The sequence below is a fragment of the Mesoplodon mirus genome, assembly GCF_964341445.2.
Source record: "Mesoplodon mirus genome assembly, chromosome: 9".
NCBI lineage: Eukaryota > Metazoa > Chordata > Mammalia > Artiodactyla > Ziphiidae > Mesoplodon > Mesoplodon mirus.
Genome location: NC_138985.1, coordinates 59,147,504 through 59,171,577, shown reverse-complemented (window position 1 = coordinate 59,171,577; position 24,074 = coordinate 59,147,504). Strand labels below are relative to the sequence as shown.

Below are 24,074 nucleotides of genomic sequence, written 5' to 3'. Positions count from 1 at the left end.
AGAAATTCAACAGGCTGAATCCTCAGCACTTAGAAAAGTGCTTGGCATACAGAAAGCATTTCATAAATATTTGCTGAATGAATGAATTTGTTTCCCCCTACTGCTCCACTCTCCAATTTTCAAGATCACTACAAAAAATTTCACTCTTGACCTGTATTTCATTAATGAAAGGATGATTTAAAAATAGTTTCAGATGGCATAGGAAATATTCTGGAAGGATATACACCAAACTGGTGTCCATGGTTAATGTTGGGGAGAGGAAGTAGTTGGTGAGAGAGGGACACTTTTTTTTTTTTCTTTTTGCGGTATGCGGGCCTCTCACTGTTGTGGCCTCTCCCGTTGCGGAGCACAGGCTCCGGACGCGCAGGCCCAGCGGCCATGGCTCACGGGCCCAGCCGCTCCGCGGCATATGGGATCCTCCCAGACCGGGGCACGAACCCGTATCCCCTGCATCGGCAGGCGGACTCTCAACCACTGCGCCACCAGGGAGGCCCGAGAGGGACACTTTTTACTTCATATACTTTTATAGGATTTAATACATGATTCCAACAATTAAAATCCAGTAAACAATGATAACATTAATGGTAGTTCTTATTATTATTATAGCACCTATTACTTAGCAGTCACTATGTGTCAAGCATTGCTCTAAACACCTTCTCTTTAGTAACTCACTTAATCCACACCACAACACTGAGGTAAACAATATCATTGGCCCATTTTACAGGTCAAGAAACTGATACACAGTAAGTGTATGTACTTAGCCCAAAGTAACGCTACTAGCAAAAGACAGAGTCTTGATTCGAACCAGAGTCCAGGAAAACTGGATTCAAATCCCCAATGCACTCCTTCATTAGATCAACGATTGAATGAGCGTGGAAAACCGGGTCAACCATTTAACCTCGCCAAGCCTCAGTTTTCGGGTCTGTAAAAATAGGAAAACCTACTTCATAGGATCACTGTTTGTAAAGCACTGACAGTAGTCAGCATTCAATAAATGGCAGCACTTACTGCTGACAGTATCAGCTAGCATGGAGGAGGGGGGCATTCAGAAAATAAACCAATGTCACATCTTCTTCTAATTTTAGAGCTGATAAAATCAGATACAAAATTTAAGACTCGGAAACTGTCTGAAAGTAGGAATTTAAGATAGTGACCATGATATGGCGCTCTGAAAGCTGGGGTTAATAAGACTGACCTACCCCCCTCCCCAAATATTGTGAGAATGGTGTGTAAAGGGGGGATGGAATGATTTTGTTCATATAAAGGTTAGAGAAATGATTAGGCAGCATCAGGGGCTTCAGAGCTGGCAGGGGCTGTGAGGACACACTTGTTCATCAGCTGGACTGTATCTGGTTATTGGTTTACAGTATTGGTATTTCCTTCAGGGAGTTCTATCTTTATATCCTGGCTTATTCAAAACCAAAGCCTTAGTTTTCCACCTATAAAAAGGAGAAAACAGTGCTTACTTTTCATAATACGAGATTTTAAATGAAGTAACGCATGTAATGAAGTAGTTTCTGGCACACGGTTAGCATTCAACAAATGATAATCGTTGAAGTGTCCCGTTTCCTGGGGGAGACAGAGTAACAAACAACTAGAAGAAAATGTGGCCAGTGCCACAAGGTCAGTGGACAAAGCACTAAGCAAGTGTGCAATGACACAGGTGTACTGGAATTCTTCTTGAGCTCCACCTAAATGGATCTGATGAACTGGCTGGGGTTACCTTCTAAGTTTCGAAAGATGAAAACTCTGGAGAAGACTGCACTGTTGAGGGACAGACAGTCCTTCAAGACTTAAGAACCACTGAGGGTAAAACAACTTGGAATGAATAAACAAGAGTGTGAAAATGAAGCACAAAATGTTAACGAAAGTAATCTACTGCTGCAGCAAATAAGTCTTTATTGGAAACACGTGCACATGACTTGTAAGCAGTGGATTTTAAACAGCATGACTAACCTAAACTAATGTCATGCTGGCTTGTCATCTTTAGCTTCTTTAAACTAAGCACCAACCATTTAAAACAGTACAAAGAATAAACGTGCTTGGTTCATGTTTCATTGTTCAAACAGTTTAAGCAGCCAATTAGTAGAATAAATATGTAAAAATTTGGACCAATTAATTATACTAATAAGGCCCATCTTAATTTATGAAAAGCCTGAACTACTGAGTTTAAATACATATGTATTGCTTTTATTTGTGTATTTATACAGCACACACTACATTTTTCTTAATTATAAAATTGGTACATGCTTAATGCATATAGAAGCTTTTTAAAAATTTTATTAAAAATCCAGAAGAAGAACAAAAATCATGCAAAATCCCACCACTCAGAGAAGAGAGAAAACTTTCCTGTTAACTTTATCTTTAACGTCTTTTAAACAGATACTGATGTATTTGGAGGTATAAATATATTATATCTCTATATAATATATAAATATTATAAACAATATATATCACATACAGTATAATATTAATATATAAATATAACATGTATTTATAAATAAAAATTGTTATTCTAAACACATTTTACAGTTGTTTTAAAAACATTTAACAATTCATTATGAATATTTTGCCACTTCAACAAAATTCTTCTAAAATATAACTTTTTTGTACAATATGATTTTTAATGGCTGCATAGTTTTCCTTCCTATGCCATAATCATTATTATTTGGTTTTAGTTGTGTTATTTTGGTACATATACTAAGAGTCTAGTTCTCCTCTGTTTAAAGGCTAGTGTAGATGAAAATGACTTCTTAACATCATATAAAAGCACAGTTTAGGCAGTGAGAACACATATACTGGCACTAACATTGATTCCATGTAAATGACACCTATGGATGTATAAAAAGTTGGTTCTACATAAGAATTACCACTCTTTAGATTTTATTAGGCTACTTAAAAATTTTTTTGGTTACCAAACTGGGTTTTCTTTTAAACCTATAATATCCAGCTACAATTAGAGTTTTGAACTAGTGAGACTTGAGTTAACGATTTTTTAAAAAATTGCCCAAAATCTCATTTCCTTCAGTAATTCCATTGCGCGGTAGGTTGATGAGCATTATGGGCTTGTAATAAGTATGATTTGGGGACCCACCCCAATCTTTCATTGGAACATCTAATCTTTCATCAGAACACCTAATCTGAAAAGGGAAATATATGCACGTATGTTAGGAACTCTGGTCACAAATAGAATGAGAACTCTGGTCCCATTTCCTGAGAATTATATGAATGAATCAACTGTAACACTGAACAAGGCAAGAAAAAAAAAAACACCTTTCCTTCAGAATCACAAGCAGTGCTTTGATCAAAGACATTTCAAAGGATTCTCTACTTAAGATTATCATCTGTTCTATCTCAATTTATAGTATCATGAAACATACTTTTAAATTAGTTCCTCAAGATTTTGATCTAAATTAATCCATCTTATACAAGACTCAAATATTTCACAGTAATCCTAGCGATACAATGCCATGAAACTACGGATACTGCCAATTAAGTTAAACATTGGTTTAAAACCTTTTAATGTTACAATGTACAATTCTGGTATAAAATGTCTAGTCACACTAATGATAAACAGTCACTGGAGGCCCTCGATCTGTATCTTTCTGAAACACGTGACATGGGAGCGTGTTTTAACAGGACACCATCATGGAATGAAGTCTGGCTCCCAGTGACTTTAGATGGGGTTTTATCCTTGGCAACTCCTTGAAAAAGACTCTGGACTTCAGTCTGAACACCAGAAGTCTTCAAAGCCTTGTAATAACAATTAGTTTCTCTTAGGTGTTCTAGAGCAGTAATCCTCTTACTTCTTTGAAAACAAAACAAACAAGCAAACTGAAAATCTACCTCAAGCTTTTCTAATGGGAAAAAGTTTTATCACTGGGTCTTTTTTTCCAACTACACAAAAGGTATGATTAGTTTCAAAAGATACTGAAGGGCTTCCCTGGTGGTGCAGTGCTTAAGAATCCACCTGCCAATGCAGGCACACGGGTTTGAGCCCTGGTCTGGGAAGATCCCACGTGCCGCGGAGCAGCTAGGCCCATGAGCCATGACTACTGAGCCTGTGCTCTAGAGCCCATGAGCCACAACTGCTGAGCCTGCGTGCTACAGCTGCTGAGGCCCGTGCGCCTAGAGCCCATGTTCTGCAGACGGAGAGGCCGCCGCGGTGAGAAGTCCACGCACCACAGCGAGGAGTAGTCCCTGCTTGCAGCAGGTGGAGAGAGCCTGTGCACAGGAGTGAAGACCCAATGCAGCCAAAAATAAATAGGATAAATAGATATCAAAAACACCAACTTATTCCATACAGTAAATCACAAAACTGACAGCTCTCAATAGACAATTCTGTATTTTTGGATGCATCTACCTAAATCTAAGTGATGTACTCACATCCTCAAGGTTTTAGCAACAAAAGTATACATCAGTAGCTTATCTACTTAAAAATTAAAAATAAGACATATACAACTTGTACAAGGATAATCATTTTTTCCTCCTTACAATGTGTAAATCACAGTCTTTTCAAATTTGTTATCCAAGTTTTAACAGAAGTGTCTTCATAACGATTTGTTGTTACTTATGACGATCTCCTACCCAGTTTGCTTCTTATGAAGGATGTTAAAGGAATCTCACAGGGCTTCCCTGGTGGCGCAGTGGTTGAGAATCCGCCTACCAATGCAGGGGACATGGGTTCGAGCCCTGGTCTGCGAAGCTCCCACATGCCGCGGAGCAACTAAGCCCGTGTGCCACAACTACTGAGCCTGCGCGTCTGGAGCCTGTGCTCCACAACAAGAGAGGCCGCGACAGTAAGAGGCCTGCGCACCGCGATGAAGAGTGGCCCCTGCTCGCCGCAACTAGAGAAAGCCCTCGCACAGAAATGAAGACCCAACACAGCCAAAAATAAATCAATAAAATTAAAGGAATCTCACAGATCAACACAACAAAGGTTTTTTTTGCACTAAACTGGTAACATGTTGACTTAAGATAGGGATTATAATTACAGGAATAGAAGTAACAGATCATGTGATGATAAAGTCATAAAGCAGAGGACTACTGACAATAATGAGGGCCAGTCCCGGGATCTCTTTGTTTTTCCTTTTTTGCTGATTACTAACATATATTTGAAAATTTTAACTGTGGTAAGATACACATAAAATTTCCCATCTTAACCATTTTTAAGTGTATAGTTCAGTAGTAAGTATATTCACACTGTTGTACAACCAATCTTCAGAACTTTTTCTATCTTGCAAAACTGAAACTCTTATACCCACTAAACAGCTCTTCACTTCTCCCTTCCTCCCAGACCTGGTAACCACCCTTCTATTTTCTGTTTCTGTGAATTTGGCCATGCTAGATAGATACCTCATATGAGTGGAATCATAATGTATTCGCTTTTTTGTAACTGGCTTATTTAATTTAGCATAATGTCCTCAAAGTTCATTCATGATGTAGCATATGTCAGAATTTCCTTCCTTTTTAAAGCTGACTAATATTCCATTGTGTGGATATACTACATTTTGCTTGTCCATTCATCTGCTGACGGACACTTGGGCTGTTTTGGCTATCGTGAAGAATCCGCTATGCACATAGGTGTATAAATACAAATCTCTTTGTGACCCTGCTTTCATTTCTTTCGGATGTATATGCCCAGAAGTAGAATTGCTCTATCTAGTCCCAGGATATTTTAAAAATCACAGTTCTCCTGTAAAATGTGCTACGATATTACTAAATAAGCAATGAAGTAGTGAATAACAAAGCCTAGTCCTGGGCAGTCAATCAGGTGGGTTCATTCATGCACTGGAGATTTCACTCACTCCTTCCACTTTTGCGCTCAAGGAGAATCTGCCTGAAGTTACCACATCAAGCTTATTGTAATGTCCACACCATACTCTACTTCAAAACTTGACAGAGGCTTCTTCACACTTTCACTGATCAATTCACAATGTTAACAATGGGTCGCAAAGACTGCATTATAAACAGGATCCCCCTACTTCTCACTCTGGTCCATAGGAGTACCCAGAGAATGCTTCATCCCGAATCATAAAGGGCAAAACAAATTCCGACAAAGCAAGAGGAGGGCTAAAGCAGGCTCCTTAAAGCTTCAGATTACCTGGAAAGTAGTAATAGGTAAATTGAAAGTAAGTAATAAACGGGAGGACCTGGAGATGAGCCACAAGCCACATGGCAGCTTTGTTCCAAAGGGAGGGGAGGGAAGATCTAGCTGAGGAAGGCAACACACAGCCTTGGGGCTCTTCAGCAGAAACAAAGGCAAGGCCCCTCCCTCATTGCAAGTGCTGGCTTTCTACTTTTACTGCTTCTATGCAACTGGATGAAAGCATAATAAAAGTGGTTTTTACTATATAAATTTTATTAACAAAATACGTATTCTGAAGAGAGAATGAAAAGGAGCCATGTATTGTTCATTCCTGGAAGTGATGATAACGCTGAGTAAGGAAAGGATCAGCCTCAACTAACTAGAAATAAGAAAATCACCACTGATTTTCACCAAGCCTGTAAATACTGTTGGTGTTTGAAGGAAAATGCAATGGCTAAATGGACAGTCTGAAAGAAGGAATCATTACCTCATCATGATGGCTATTATTAACCCACAGTGGAAAGTCATTGGGAACTAAAACTACAAATAATGATGTTAATTATAACTTCTTCAGAGCAAGATGTAAAAATCAACATTGCATAAACAAGAAAATACAAAGTATAAGTGACTAGGTTGTTGGCTAATGCCCCAAATGGTTTTTGTTCTAGACACATTGTTTTGTGATCCTTTTAAAATCATTTAACAGAGCTTCCCTGGTGGCGCAGTGGTTGAGAGTCCGCCTGCCGATGCAGGGGACGCGGGTTCGTGGCCCGGTCCGGGAGGACCCCACATGCTGCGGAGCGGCTGGGCCCGTGAGCCAGGGCCACTGAGCCTGCGCGTCCAGAGCCTGTGCTCCGCAATGGGAGAGGCCAGAACAGTGAGAGGCCCGCGTACCATAAAAAAAAAAAAAAAAAAAAGAATGTATGAGTCAAACCCGTAACTATCTGCCCTCCCTTACCCCCAAACTTCTGCAAAGCCGAAGGCCTGGATTTTGTAATTTGGGGAAAAATTATCCTTAGCTTGTGTGTGTGTGGGTGGGGGGGCACGCGGGCCTCTCACTGTTCTGGCCTCTCCCGTTGTGGAGCACAGGCTCCGGACGCGCAGGCTCAGCGGCCATGGCTCACGGGCCCAGCCGCTCCACGGCATGTGGGATCCTCCCGGACCGGGGCACGAACCCGCGTCCCCTGCATCGGCAGGCAGACTCTCAACCACTGCGCCACCAGGAAAGCCCTTAACAGTATGTTTTTTAATGGCTGCATCTGGACAAAATACCTTCATGTCTTTCCCCATTCTCCTCAATTCCCTCTTTTGAGAATTTTCTTCTCACTCCGTACTTCCTTCCTCTCCAAACGAGGTAATGTATTAGAGAAGTTGGTTTTCCACAGAGTGGAGCATATTATAATTTGCCTACTGTAGCAGACATTGTTGGTTGCCAGCCATGAAGGACTGGTCCAAGGCAACCACATTCCCGTTTGCTAGGAACTGATCTAGAGATGGACGTGGGACCCAGTCCTGGCTAATGAGACATATGGGCAAGGTTTGGAAAGCATTCTTCTCCTAATAAGAAGACCACTGTAGAAAACTCTCTGCTGTACTTCCTCACCTCCCAGCCCTCACTCTCCACCTGTGCATCTTACACCAAATGCTACTGCTTCAGGGCATGAACTTGCTACTGTAGCAATCACCTTGAAACATAAAGGGAGACATCACCTGCACACACGGAAATGCCCGGGTGTAATGAGGGAAAGAGTCTGGGTCTTTGATGACATCACCGAAGAGCTGAATCAACTTTGGGGCTACCCACCTCTAGCCTTGTAGTTAGGGCAACAATAATGTTCTAACTTCAAGCCATTTTTTCATCATGTTGTATAATCTGCAGTTGAAAATTATTCTAATGAATGTAACTTAACTAAAATTATATTAAGTAAAACCTGTTAAGTAAGGTCACAACCTTTCATTTATAGCCCCCCCCCCACCAAAACGCCCCCCATGGGGTCTGTACCAACATTCTTTGGTTGCCAATTATCCCATCCAAGTGGTTAACCTTTTGTCTTTGAGACTTATACCTCCTTCAATTAATGCTCACAAAATCCCCTTTCTCATTGCTATCATTTGCTGTCAATCCTTCATATTCCTCAGGGACTGTGGCTCATCCTCTCTAGCCCACACTCACCATATTCCTGCCTGGCTTCAGCATCCCAAGAACACCTTAGCTTCAGAGAACTCTGATTTCTTCAACTCCATTCAATTTTGTGCCATCTACTCCCACAGCTAAAACCAGGAATGTGTTATTACTTAACTCTCATCTTTTTTTAATTAAAAATTTTAAAAGTGACTTTAATTACATTTATTTGGATATCAAAATACCACTTAAATTTACATAAACTTATTAGACAGCATAATTAATTAAACTTTGAGAGCAACTTCTTCATGCGTCATTCGTTAAATCTGCCAATTCCCTCAAGTCCCTGGTTCCACGGTCACTCTATCTTATCCTCTATACAAAGCTTAGTCCTCAATTAGCCCAAATGCTCTCTTTTTCAGCTGCTATACCTGTGTTGCAGAGAGCTGTTAAGGGGGAAAAATGATCACATACATGTCTATTATCAATATGAAGTCAGTCCCCCAACCCTGACTACGTTAGTGCCACCAGGTAATCGTACAGGTCCCTAGTTAGCCCTCGCTGTCCCTGTAGGCTAAATTTTCACTGCTGTCCCCCTACCTTATCATCTCTCTTCCTTCTCTTAGCACACTAGTGTGCACTCCAGTTCTGAGAGAAATACGGACGATCAAGAGAAGGCTATCAGCTCCCTGTGCTTCACCTATACGTTTATAAGCACTGGCATCTACCCTCCTCCCTCACCTCCTGGTGGAAAAGCTTTCTTTCCTTCTATGCACTATTCATCTTCTTCCTATGCTCTAGATCTCCTTCATTCCAGCTTCCTTAAGTCCTTCCCCTCGCTCGACTAACCGTTCCCCTTTTCTGTAGATCTGGGACTTCCCTTTCTATTGTCCCTTGACTAATAAACAACCCAAGCAACCCCCTTCTTTCCTTAGCCAGGGGTCTTGACTCAGCGGTGCACATTTTCTCATTCCCCATCCACACCGCATCGCTGCAGTGAATGGAGATGCGGCAGCTCTTGGAAGATCACCAGTAACCCATCTGGCTTGCAACAACCAATAGGATGTTCCACTCCTAACTGAATGCTGCCATGGCCTTTCACACTGGATCCCTCCCTCCTCTTCACTGTTCTCCAAAATGGAAAGATCTTCTAAGTTTCTGATTAGAAATGTAATGCATCTTCACTGTTAAATTTAAAAAAAATCAAAGCACAAGGAAAAAAAGGAAAGAAATACCACCCACAATTCCTCCACCCAGAGGTAACCACAGTTAACATACTCGTGTATCCTTTCATAATTTTTCTATACATGTATACTCATACATATAGTTATTTTCTGTTTTATAAATGAAATGCTAGTGTATACAATTTTGTAATTGCCTTTTCACATCATAATGTATATTGAACGCATTTGCATGTCAATAAATACAGGTCTATTGCTCGATTTTTTTGATGTGGGCCATTTTTGAAGTATTTACTGAATTTGCTACAATATTGCTTCTGTTTTATGTTTTGGTTTTTGGCCAAGAGGCATGTGGGATCTTAGCTCCCTGACCAGGGATAGAACTCACACCCCCTACATTGGAAGACGAAGTCTTAACCACTGGACCACCAGGGAAGTCCCTATTGCTCAATTTTTAATGGTTGTGTGCTATTCTGTTTTTTTAATATACTATCCTAGGCAAAGGTTTTAAGCATTTATTAAATTATTCACTTTTTAAATGCCATTTTTATCATGTTCTATATTACTTGAGCTTGTTTCTGGATTTTGACTCACTTGGTTCAGTTTAGAGTACTTTCTCTTTTAATAATAAAATATTTAGAATACATTTTCATATCAGGTAGGGCTGGTTTCCTCTTCTCATTCTCTAAAAAATGTTCCTGGGTATTCTTACATGTTACTATTCTGGACTGATTTTTTTTTTTTTTTTTTTTTTTTTGCAGTACACGGGCTTCTCACTGTTGTGGCCTCTCCCGTTGTGGAGCACAGGCTCCGGACGCGCAGGCTCAGCAGCCATGGCTCACGGGCCCAGCTGCTCCGTGGCATATGGGATCTTCCCGGACCGGGGCGCAAACCCGTGTCCCCTGCATCGGCAGGTGGACTCTCAACCACTGCGCCACCAGGGAAGCCCTGGACTGATTTTAAGATCATTTTATTGACTTCCCATATCTTCCCTCAAATTCTTTTAGTATTTTCACTGATTTTTTAAGAAACTATAGATTAATTAGGGGAAAACTGATACTTCTATAATAGTGAGTCTTTCTTTACACAACATGGTATGGTTCTTTTTTTATTCAAGTCTTCTTCTAGGTCCCTCAGTAAAGTTTTGTCATTTAAAAAAAATATAATTCCTACACCTCTGAGGCCCCCACTATAGTGGATCTCACTCTCATCCTTCCTTACATGTACTATTCTGTTTCCCCACCAATCTCCTTCCTCAAATCCATCATTTACTCTCTGGCAAAGCTGATCTCAAACCTGCAAAGGTGATCTGCAAACCTGAACCTGTCAGATTATTCTCACGGTTGAACACCCTGAGACAAAGCCCACCTAGCTCTCTGGCCTTGCCTCCTGGAACTCCTGTGGACTTCCTCCATCTTCACTCACTCACTGCCTTACGGCCCCATCTTCTGATGAGAATTAGGGTCTGTTTTAATCACTCTTCCTCCACATACACTAGACTCCCAGCCCACTGTATTAACAGGTACCAATAAATGTTCAATGACTTTTCAGAGAGAAGTGAGGCCCAAACTAAATTGGAAATGACCAAGAAATCTATAAAAGCTGTTAGCTTAAAAAGAACTTACTGATTCCTCCCAAGAAGGAATCCTTTAGCAGGTAACAAAATTCCAGGGAAATCAGAAAAAAACAGGTTTGGATTAGGGCATAGGGACCAAAGGGGCATAGCATATAAATCAGTATTCCTACCTATTAGTTATTAAAACATCTTCATATGTGTGTTAAGACTTTCAGTTCATTGTTTCATAAGTATAATACTCCTAGGCCTATAATGAACACATTTTTCTACAGCTAGGGGTATGACTACAAGCAAGTCACATACCCTCTCTCATCCCTAAGAGAAGCATTCTATGGATCAAATCGCTTTGCCTGAGTCATCACTTGGATGCAGAACTGGACAACTGGCTAAGTTTCCTAATAATACTATAATTTCATATTGTCACATCAGTGTTTCTCAAAGTGTGGTATCTTAATCCCATGCTATTGACTAAATTCTATTTCATCTTTGCCACTAGCGAATTGACTAACCAAGTCCTAACTTTTCTGGACCTCAGTTTTTCATTTACAAAAATCAGGATAAATCCTGCCCTGCCTCTGTGGAACTGAGATATTTGATTATTTTATATAATATCAACACTGGATGTGTCAAGTATATAATACAAACTTTTAAGTGCTGTTGAGCTGGACTGTAAATTCTCTGAGGAATGGGAATGTGGCACACCTTTATACTCTCCACAGCATCCAACAGGGTACCTTACACAGAGCAATCTGTTGATTTTACTTGATTTGATGAATCACTCACTAGTCTATAGATAGGCATTAAGCTGAAATATAATGACTTTTGCTCTTGGCTCTGCACAGGAGTTATACAGAATATCCTCACTAATTAAACTGATTCCTGAGTCATTAGTGAAAAGGCTACGATCCTGCATTGTGGTTTATCCCTTATTTGCTAAGAATTTACTGAATGCCCAGTGGAGGCGCAAAAGAAGTACAAAAGAACTTCCTCTTGGAAATGTATATAACTTAAGGGAGCCATCTGCACGTGAGATGTAAATTTCCATTTTTGAGGGCAGTATGATTTAAAAGAAAGAGTACTGGATTTAGAGCTGAAAGCACTGGATCTGAATTTTTGCTTACTAGTTATATAATCTAAGGCTGGTCACTTGTAACTGTTGTGGGCCTGGGTTTTCACATTTATAAAAATGGAAACAATCTCAAAAAGGAGAGACTTAATAAGATACTATATAATGTTATACTATATATGTATATATAAATATATATAGTATTTAAGTAGGATATTAAATATTTAAGTACTTTATATAGTATAAAGTACACACAAATAATGAATTGCTACCATTTATTAAAAAGAAATATGAAACCCCTATTATGTGTAAGGCATTGTGCTAGGTTATGTTACTCACACACACCTAAGACAGAGACCCAGGGAGCTCCTGTTTTAACAGGGAGAGAAGATATAAATATGCACCTATACACTTCAGTCAGCATATGGCAAGGACCACAAATGGCACAGGGGCTACAGGCAATGAGTAAGCACTGAGGAGGAAGCAGCATCCCAGCCCATCCTGGTGGTGGGCTACTATTCAGTTTGATGTGGGGAAGCATCTGCCTAGAAGACCACACTGGCAGAGGCCTAGAGGAGGGCAAGTGCTTAGGTATTTGGAGACCAGTAACAGCCCCCAGAGGGGGTACACTGCTAAATGGGACCACACTGCTAAGAGCTTTGTTGCTGGCCTGGTGCATGGAGTTTTTAGTGTCATGTCTTGTAGTCAATAGAAAGCTGGTGAAAATGTGTAAAAAAATGGCATATTATTATTGATATTTTAGTACACAGAGTGGATAGGAGGTGCTGTAAGAAGGCTATTATTCTACTATGGACATAGGATAGTAAGAGTCTGAACTAGAACATTAGAAACAGTAGAAAGGGAAAGAGAGGAAAGGCAATCCAAGAGACAAATGCAATATGCTAAGTGTTTGTTTCCACAGGTCAACTTTAGTGAGCCATCTCCTGAGAGCTCTGTTACATCTCCAGGTTAGACACTAGGTGAACTTGGGCCTGCTATTTAACCTCCACTTCCCCTCCCCTTGCATCCACCCTTGGTTTCCTCATCTGTAAAATGCAGATAATACTGTCCTGAGGGAGGTTGTGAGGACTAAAAACGATGTGTGAATTTCCCAGCTTGCTACCGGGTTCAGAACTGGTGCCATGAAACAAGAAGAGGATCTTCCATTAGCAATGGCATCTAGCAACACCCTAAGTTCAGATCTATCTAGTTTTCTCCAGTTAGGACATGAACAGTCTCCCATCTTCCCAAAGTGTCATTACTAAGGTCAAAAAACACCACTGTGTGCATAGTATACAATCTTAAAAATATTTATTATTTTATTTAAATCAAGTGTTATGTTGCCTGTTCTTAATTCTGAAAGTCTAAAGCTTGCTAGCATTTTAGGGTTTCTAGGAGGATCCTTAGATATCACCTGTTATTATTCACTGAGTGCACTGTATGTCTCTCTTTGTATATGACCCAACTTTCTAAGGTGGTTTTAAGTTGCTTTTTACCTATCCTGGGACTGATTTTTCTACGGAGTCTCCAACTGTTGAGGTTCCCTCAAACTATCCTATGGGTGTTTTCATGGGATAATAACAATTTACTATAAAAATGCAAGATAAACTTTTACTTAATCAATGTATATATTCAGAAGCTACTACTGAGTAGGGAAAAACATTACTAATGAATTTTTTTACATAATTAACTTTGGTTGCTTTCCCAGCTTAAATAAGAACTAGAATTTGTGATATTATTTCCTTATGTTACGCATTAATGCTGAACTGTGTGCATTCCAATACAGAGAGGGGGAGAGGAGCAAAGGAAAGTGTTCTCTGAAAAGAACACAGCTTCATTTGGTCAAAAAAATGGTCTTTACAAGAGTTTTTATTATAGGTCGTAAAACATTGCTTACCACAATGTACCTCTTCCTTGAAAAAGAAAAGCAATCCCTGCAGTGGTGAGAAGCCGAAAACAACACACTGAGCATATTCGTGCCTCCTTCCCATAAACACATCTGTGCATATTATCTGTTTTGGGTTGAGCTGCATGCACAGCTGTTTATGGGGGCTCAGAAGAGGCAGCACTTCAACATTTTTTATTTCGTGTTGTTTCAAGGACTGAATTTTTAAGCTGAAGCCTGTTAGGAGAGAGGCAGCAAATGCATCTCTAGGGGAAGGAGGACCATATGCTCCTGGCTAATAACTTCTTCAATCTACAGGAAGAAGAAACTCTGGGTGGTCATATCTAGTCAGGAAAAGCATGGAGGCCAAGAGAAAAGGGGGGATCTTTAGGCTAAATAGAACTGAAGAGCATTCACCAAGGCAAAAAACAAACAACAACAACAAAAAAACATGAGAACTTGGTTAAGAACCTAGGGACTATCTTACAAAGAATTCAGCAAGTCAACATTAAAATAGGCCATTCAATAGGAACTGTCTAGGGAAAGATGGACAGCACCAAGGCTAGGAAACTCTTAGTCTCAACAGCACTCAAATACAAAGTAGATTTAAATCTACTAAATGTACAAATGTACTAAAATCAGGTAGATTTTATACACCAAGTACTGTTCTGGTTTAAGGATGCCCCTCCCCTAAATCTTTTCCCGGCCCACCTAACACCCCCAGTCAGCTTTTTGGATCATCCTCTTTCCAGGCACCATAAAAATCATCTTCCACTTCTCCTGACACTGATCCTCCAAGGCCTCACCTTGGTAAACACCTGCCCATCCAACTCCTACGATTAAGACTGCTGAACACTCCCTAACACCATACACAAAAATAAACTCAAAATGGATTAAAGACCTAAATTCAAGGCCAGACACTATCAAACTCTTAGAGGAAAACATAGGCAGAACACTCTATGACATAAATCACAGCAAGATCCTTTTTGACCCACCTCCTAGAGAAATGGAAATAAAAACAAAAATAAACACATGGGACCTAATGAAACTTCAAAGCTTTTGCACAGCAAAGGAAACCATAAACAAGACCAAAAGACAACCCTCAGAATGGGAGAAAATATTTGCAAATGAAGCAACTGACAAAGGATTAATCTCCAAGATTTACAAGCAGCTCATGCAGCTCAATAACAAAAAAACAAACAACCCAATCCAAAAATGGGCAGAAGACCTAAACAGACATTTCTCCAAAGAAGATATACAGACTGCCAACAAACACATGAAAGAATGCTCAACATCATTAATCATTAGAGAAATGCAAATCAAAACTACAATGAGATATCATCTCACGCTAGTCAGAATGGCCATCATCAAAAAATCTAGAAACAATAAATGCTGGAGAGGCTGTGGAGAAAAGGGAACCTTCTTGCACTGTTGGTGGGAATGTAAATTGATACAGCCACTATGGAGAACAGTATGGAGGTTCCTTAAAAAACTAAAAATAGGGCTTCCCTGGTGGCGCAGTGGTTGAGAGTCCGCCTGCTGATGTAGGGGACACGAGTTCGTGCCCCGGTCCGGGAAGATCCCACATGCCGCAGAGCAGCTGGGCCCGTGAGCCATGGCCGCTGAGCCTGTGCGTCCGGATCCTGTGCTCTGCAATGGGAGAGGCCACAACAGTGAGAGGCCCGCGTACCGCAAAAAAAAAAAAAAAAAAAAAAAAAAAAAAAAAACAAAACTAAAAATAGAACTACCTTACGAGCCAGCAATCCCACTACTGGGCATATATCCTGAGAAAACCATAATTCAAAAAGAGTCATGTAACAAGATGTTCACTGCAGCTCTATTTACAATAGCCAGGACATGGAAGCAACCTAAGTGTCCACCATCGGATGAATAGATAAAGAAGATGTGGCACAAATATACAATGGAATATTACTCAGCCATAAAAAGAAACGAAAATGAGTTATTTGTAGTGAGGTGGATGGACCTAGAGTCTGTCATACAGAGTGAAGTAAGTCAGAAGGAGAAAAACAAATACCGTATGCTAACACATATATATGGAATCTAAGAAAAAAAAATGTCACGAAGAACCTAGGGGTAAGATGGGAATAAAGACACAGACCTACTAGAGAATGGACTTGAGGATATGGGGAGGGGGAAGGGTAAGCTGTGACAAAGTGAGAGAGTGGCATGGACATATATACACTACCAATCATAAAATAGTTAGCTAGTGGGAAGCAGCCGCATAGCACAGGGAGATCAGCTCAGTGGTTTGTGACCACCTAGAGGGGTGGGATAGGGAGGGTGGGAGGGAGGGAGACACAAGAGGGAAGAGATATGGGAACATATGTATATGTATAGCTGATTCACTTTGTTATAAAGCAGAAACTAACACACCATTGTAAAGCAATTATCCTCCAATAAAGATGTTAAAAAAAAAAAAAAGACTGCTGAGGGAAAACCACCACACGCTGGACTGGTTACCTGCCCTAGTCTCCAATTTCATCTAGGCTCTCAGTACTGCCTTCTCTGTGTCTCTGGCAAGCTCCTGTTTGTTGTCCACAATGGTTACCACAAACATTCAGCATTTGTTTGTGTTTCCAATTATGTGTCTCAGAAGAATCTTAAATTCTAAATTCTTCCTTCACCTCCTCACCTCACTCATTCATGGCTCCAACATTTAGTCATATTCTGAGCATCCCAAGTCATAATGGCAGCTGGGACTGCTCCCTTGAGTGTCAGACATGCAAACTTCAATGCTTCCCGCTCATGTTTTCTAGAATATTCCACAGCAACTGATCTCAGTATGTCCCAAATAACAATACAGTTTCTTCACTGCTATCAAACTCTGTTCTTCAGCCTGTATTTCTTTTTTTTTTTAAAGGGAACACCTTTTAAATTAATTAATTAATTAATCTTTAAACTTAAAAAAATGTATTTATTTTATTTTATTTACTTTTGGCTGCATTGGGTCTTCGTTGCTGCACACAGGCTTTCTCTAGCTGCGGTGAGCGGGGGCTACTCTTTGCTGTGGTGTGTGGGCTTCTCATTGCGGTGGCTTCTCTTGTTGCAGAGCACGGGCTCTAGGCACGCAGGCTTCAGTAGTTGTGGCTCACGGGCTCTAGAGCACAGGCTCAGTAGTTGTGGCGCATGGGTTTAGTTGCTCCGCGGCACGTGGGATCTTCCCGGACCAGGGCTCGAACCCGTGTCTCCTGCATTGGCAGGCAGATTCCTAACCACTGCGCCACTAGGGAAGCCCCAGCCTGTATTTCTTATCTTATATAATGGCACCACCATCCACCCAGATGATCGATCCACAAACCTGACAGACATTTTAGATTCCTTCTCTTCTCCCAACTCTAGAGCTACTTAGTTACCTAGCGCTACTAACTGTAGTTCCTAAATTACTTTTCAAATCCAATCTCTATGGTCCTTGTCAAGTTGCCTGTATCTCTTGCCTGTATGGCTGCAAAGTAGCCTAACACATCACCTGTTTTTCGCTTTAAGCACTTTAAATCTTTTCTCCACAGTGTTGACTAAATGATATTTCTAAAATATAAATCTGAATCATACGGAAGTCACCTACCGTTCACCATAAGACAAAGGTAGAATTTAGCTACTGCCTAAAACACTTTCATGTCTGATCCCGAACTACCTCTGGTTTTCATTTCACTGTTTCCATGCTCTGAAGATGATCTGCTCTATTACATTATATCTTTTTTTTTTTTTTCTCGGTACACGGGCCTCTCACTGTTGTGGCCTCTCCCGTTGCTGAGCACAGGCTCTGGACGCACAGGCTCAGCGGCCATGGCTCACGGGCCCAGCCGCTCCGCGGCATGTGGGATCTTCCCGGACCGGGGCACGAACCCGTGTCCCCTGCCTCGGCAGGTGGACTCTCAACCACTGCGCCACCAGGGAAGCCCCTACATTATATCTTTGTCCCTTTGCAATGCTGTCTCCTATGCCTAGGAATTCCCTCCATTGCCCTGCTCCCCAACACACGTATCTTGTACATCTGGCTCTTTCCAATTTGTCTTTCAGAACTTATTTTAAGTAGAGTTTGGCCAAGTTCTGAGCAAACCCCCTCACACCCACAGGCTAAGCCAAGTGCCCCCCTTCTATAAACCCACAGCACTCAGTCTAGTTCTGTTACAGAACTTACCCTACTTTACTGTAACCAGGATGTCTCCCTCACTAGATTAGAGCCCCTCTACGCTAAGGAAGGAACTGGAAATGGGGGTGGGGTGAGAAAAATAAAGGAGCCTCCCAAGCATTTTACAGACATTATTTTTTTTACCCAGGCACTCTGCATCCATTATTTCATGTAATTCTCACAGCAACCCCTTGAGTAAACTCATATTCATTATCCTAAGTCTGGGTCCCAGGCCTGCTCTTGAGCCAGGCGCGGTGTGGGCTGGAGAACCACAGTGCTTGGTCTCATGGAGCTGTCCGTGGAGGAGGCCGATTCTGCAAGGTCAAGAAGGTGCCGCCTACGCAGTATGGGCTCCGCCTGACCGGGTGCCCCAGGTGTACCTGGCCTCTTCAGCTGTTCAGTGAATGAGTACAAAGGAAATGAACAAACACTGTTTTACAAACGTGCTATGACCTAGCAATTCCGCTTGTAGGAGTTCACCCGACACAACCAACCGCACAGTTCAGAGGAAGTCAAGACGAAGCGCGTCAATGCTGTGTTGTCTGAAAGAGCAAAAACCAACAAACAAACAGAAACACCCCAGCACCGAAAACGTCTACCAATGAGGGAACAGTTGAATAAATTATGAGGAGTCTACAATGTAATAGCAAGCAACCGTCAGAAAGAACCTGGGTAACTCTAACAGGCTAGCTAGATAAATTGAGATCGAAAAGAACATGCCGTAGTTAGAGTAACACAGACAGCGTGATTCTATTTTGATAAAAGAAAAGTGTACACATTTATGTATGTGTGAACATGTCTGCATTAGGGTGGCCAGATAAAATACAGGACACTGAGTTAAGTTGGAATGTTAGATAAGCAACAGATAATGTTTTAGTTTAAATGTGTCCCTTGCATTATAAGGGACCTATTTATATGAAAAAGTTTTTTGTTGTTTATTGAAATTCAAATTTAACTGCATGTCTTTATTTTGTCCTGTAAATCTGCCAACCCTATGTGAACACATATAAAAACGTGTGGAAGGGGATGCAGCTACGGTTAAAGGTTGTTACCTCTGGAGATGGGGGTAAAAAGGAGGAACAAAGGGAAGAGACTTCTGCTTCTTTTACGTCAAGTGCTTTAAATGGTCGACTTGTAGGTGATTTTTACTTTTTTGGGCTCTCCTAAAGTTGCCGAAATTATATATATATTTATTTAAATGTCCCTTTTAAAGATGACAATTTTTAAGTTACTAGCCAGCAATCTTTTGAAAATATAAAATGTAATGTCTCTGATAAATTTGTGAAATAAGAATAAGCCTATAAGGATCATTTATAAAATACTCCACAGAAACAGATACCAGAAAGCTTCAGAATTTTCTAAGAAATGAGATAGCTCATTTTCTAAAAGATAATTAATAGTGTTGCTTTATGTCTTCAACAGACTATTGCTGCTTAAAAATTGTGAGCACAACTTATTCAGGTTTTTTTTTTAACCTCCACTTCCTGACACATCCTACAGACGAATCAGTGCTCAATAAATTGTATACTTTTACTAATTAAGAGCAAGAGGTGGTTCAGAAAGACAGTAGAATAATCCATTTTAGCGGAGAGCTAATGATACAAACAGTTATTGGATTGTTTTTTAGACTCATTTAGTTTAACTGTTGAAATATTTTAGAATGAAAGCTAAATGAATAACGCACTATCGGAATAACCCCAAACTCTCTTTAGGCTGAGAGTCAAAAGCTTAAAGTTTGCAGGCAAAATAACCAACGTAAAAAACCCCGAGTAGCACACATCACAAGACTTTATCTTGTCTTGACTATTTCCAGTCCCTGCTTTTTTCCTCTTGTTTGTTGGAATCAGCATACATGGTCTTTCAAAATGGTTTCTGAAATGTTTTATCTGGCCCGTAAGGCCGTAACCCAGATTTTAGCAAGACTTTAGGGTCATCTCAGACTCTGTCAGACATGACACTTGTTAGCCCAGAGGTACCAGGTCTGCCAGTGCTTACTGGTGGTTCCTTAATAGCTTGTACGTCAATACAGTTTGCTTTTACTTTACACTTTTATAGTACCTCTAAGAGGAATATGGTATTTGCAGCCCCCCAACACACACACACACACACACACACACACACACACACACAATGTATTTATAAAGCAGTACAATGGATAAGCTAAAAGATATGGAGCAACTGACCCTCCCACAGCACTGATGGAAAAACAAAGCAGTTTAAACCACTTGGGAAACTATTTGGCAGGACTACTGGTATATTGAAGAACAAAAATTTGTCTCACAGGTAGGGTGTTGAGTAATAGAAGCTACACACAAAACAGTACATGCTTTTATATGAAATAAGCCAGTGTAGAGATCATCTCTAGGGAAGGAGTTATAGGCTGGGGAGGGTCAGGAAGAAGACTTTGGAAATATTCTCTTTCGTGATCTGGATGGTGGTTATATTAGCAAAAAAAAAAAAAAAAACCCATCAAGTTGTATGCACACTTGAGATTAGCGCACTAACTTTATTATGTCTCTTATCCCTCAATTAGAAAAAAAAAATCCCTGTCTTTCCAATATTTATCCAAATCTGGGAATTTTTCCCAGTTCAGGCATGCTTTTCAGGACCTCTCTGGCAGGCTCATCATCAGAGGCCTCATGGACCCAGAGAGAGATCTCTGTTTTCCTTTAGGATCTACTTCTTCTTACTTCTGAGTAGTATAATCGTTTTGCCTAATTTCCATCTGTATCAGTTTCTTCACTGGTATATGGGGGGATGACACATGTTTTTCATATTCTATCATAATAATCAGGTAATATGCACGTGTGTAAGTGCTTTGAAAAGCACTGTATCCAGCATTTGGAAGAATACAAGTTTCTCCAAACAATATTAAGGACACAATATTTTTATCACTGTCAATTCCCTGACAATTTTCAATTTCTTAAAACACAAAATGTCGATAGTTGGGGCCTCCCTGGTGGCGCAGTGGTTGAGAATCTGCCTGCTAATGCAGGGGACAGGGGTTCGAGCCCTGGTCTGGGAGGATCCCACATGCCGCGGAGCAACTAGGCCCGTGAGCCACAACTACTGAGCCTGCGCGTCTGGAGCCTGTGCTCCGCAACAAGAGAGGCCGTGATAGTGAGAGGCCCATGCACTGCGATGAAGAGTGGCCCCCGCTTGCCACAACTAGAGAAAGCCCTCGCACAGAAATGAAGACCCAACACAGCAAAAATAAATAAATAAATAAATAAATAAACTCCTACCCCCAACATCTAAAAGAAAAAAAAAATGTCGAAAGTTAATTATGAGTAAGATTAAAATTGTCCAGTCCTCTTCCTTTCACCCTATGGTTCACTGCAGTGACTCAGGGTACATGCTTGTGAGGTTCTGACTCTGGACCTTTCCCACTGGGTGACCTTGGGTATGTTTGTGTATTTCATCAAAACTAAATAAAACATCATCTTTTTAAAGATTTACTATTATTTCAATGTACTACTAAGAAAGAAAAACGACTGCCAAATAAACGATGACACAACTCTTTCTTATCGTATAGAAGTTTTAGTTATACAAATTAAAAGGGCTCTGTGGCCTTATACAGATTTGGATTTTCATCATGTATCATTCTTGAACATATATCAAAATTAAAATTTAAGTGGAATAATCTGATTTAGGTATTCCAAGAATTTCTTTATACTCATAGTTCTGCTCCCTTACATCACATTTCCACTTCGAGTTCTCCATGTCTGGGTCTCCCACACAATTTTATCCTCTCTACGTTCAAGAATATTGGTGGTTGAGAAGTCGAACTCTGCTGTTATCTCTAGGATTTTTACCCTAGCCGTTGCCTGATTCTGCAAGTTCTCAAGCACATGTGCAGTCAGTAACAACTCAATTGTGACAGGAGCCCACTGACAGTGACTGAAAATGCATTCCAAAAGGGCATCTTAGAACTGATGAAATATGGTATCTAACCTCTTTGAACCCCAGTTTCCTCTTTAATAAAACAATATTTATTCTCACAGGACTGTTATAAAGATTGAATTAGATAATGCTGGAGTAGCATATTCTGGTTTCAAAATAATTTTCCATGAGAAATTTAAAATGTGGCTCCATAGTTTCCAGGAACCCATGTTGCTGATAAGTCTGTTGTTTTTTCACAAATATGTCGAAAATATGCTTCATACTACAACTTATTTATCCATTCAGCCATCCAATAAACATTCACTAACTGCACAGCAAAAGAATATGGTGGGCACTCTGACAAATGCTGGAGATTCTAAATTAGAGCTCTTTTCAATAAAAATCTTGTATATATATAATATTCTTTTATCTACCAGTTTAGCAATGCTATCTGACATGGAAATGACAACAGATCGAGGACAATTTCTTAATGACACTAAGCCAACGCCTAGTGACTACTACGTTTTTATTAATACACATTTAAACCTTACTTTTTATCACACAAAGAATATATGAATATGTTTATTTTAGGAAAAAGTACAAAACTTAAACACAGAGTTAAAGTTTTACTTCATCATCTACTAGGGTTGCCAGATAAAATGTAGGAAGTTCAGTTAAATTTGAGTTTCATATAAACAATAATTTTTTAGTGTAAGCAGGCCGAACATACCGTATGGAACATACTTATACTAAAAGTTTTTTGTTGTTTATCTAAAATGGAAATTTAACTGAACATCTTATATTTTTATTTGCTAAATCTGACAAACTTACCACATATTCTAACCGTAATCTCTTCCAAAGAGGCAGCCATTATTAACAGTTTGTATATTTTTCAAGACTTGGTCCTGTGGATTACATGAGATATACATGTACTTTAGACATATGGAGCCAGGGTATACCTACAGTTCTAAAGTTGGCTCCTTCTTCCTTTTCCTCATTCAACACTATGCTTTAAAGGCAATTTCTTATAGATCTATGTCATTCTTTTCAATTGTCACATACTATTTCATAATATCGAGGTCTGTTTGGTCATCTCCCTACTGATGAACACTTAGGTTATTTCTATTTTTTCCACTGTTAATGTAAAGTTTCTTATTTATACCTTCTTTGCACTAACTAGTATTAGGGTTTCTCTGAGAAGTGAAAATGCTTGGTCACTGAATACATACATTTTCAGTTTTAATAAATACAGTCAAACTGCTTCCAAAATGCTATACCAACTGATATTCCCCCTAGATGTATCTGAGACTATCCATTTCTCAATTGCCTTGATAATACCTGACATTACCAAACTTTTTTTGGTTTGTTTTGCTTGCCCCAGCTTGATGGGAGAAGTATTTCAGCATTGTTTGGCTTTTCATTTCTGATTATAGTGATGTTTGGACAGCTTTTCATACTCATTAACCAGTTATTTTTCTATATGCTCACAACTCATCCTTTTAATAACCGAAGACCAGTATCAATCTTGCTGGATTGTGTTTTGTAGAATCCATGTTTTTCCTACCTTTAGAAAAACAGACCATTTCCCATTTCCAGTATTTTGGCACCTCTCCTAAATTCCATGAAACCTCAAAGGTTACCTGGGGCTCAGCTGTTGCAGCCACAAGTTCTTGTAATGCCCTCAGATATAATTTCCCATTCCATGCCAAATTCAACAAGACTAAAGTAAATAACCACCTTCTTCTCCAAACTGACAATTGCTCTCTACTTTCTTATTTCTGCTTCTCCTTTACTACTCTGGATGAGTAACCAAGTCCTGTCAAGTCTTTCTTCACAATTTCTCCTTTCTTTCCATTTAACCACCATTGCTACCCTTCTAGTACAGCCCCGATGATCTCTGGATGAGTAACCAAGTCCTGTCAAGTCTTTCTTCACAATTTCTCCTTTCTTTCCATTTAACCACCATTGCTACCCTTGTAGTACAGCCCCGATGATCTCATTTCCAAACTACTGGAGCAGCAGTCCCTTTGACTGACCTATTGTACTCTCTCCTAAATGAGCACATCTCCAGCAGACTAATCAGCTTAAAACCCTACAATGAAAATGTCAGCCACCACCCAAAAG

At 40.1% G+C, this 24,074-nt stretch overlaps 1 protein-coding gene across 4 annotated transcripts in view; it reads right to left on the bottom strand.

The window, feature by feature from the left end:
- Positions 1 to 24,074, bottom strand: part of CDK6 (cyclin dependent kinase 6) — a 235,365-nt gene that overhangs the window by 124,169 nt on the left and 87,122 nt on the right. The gene's annotated exons all lie outside the window — the stretch shown is intronic.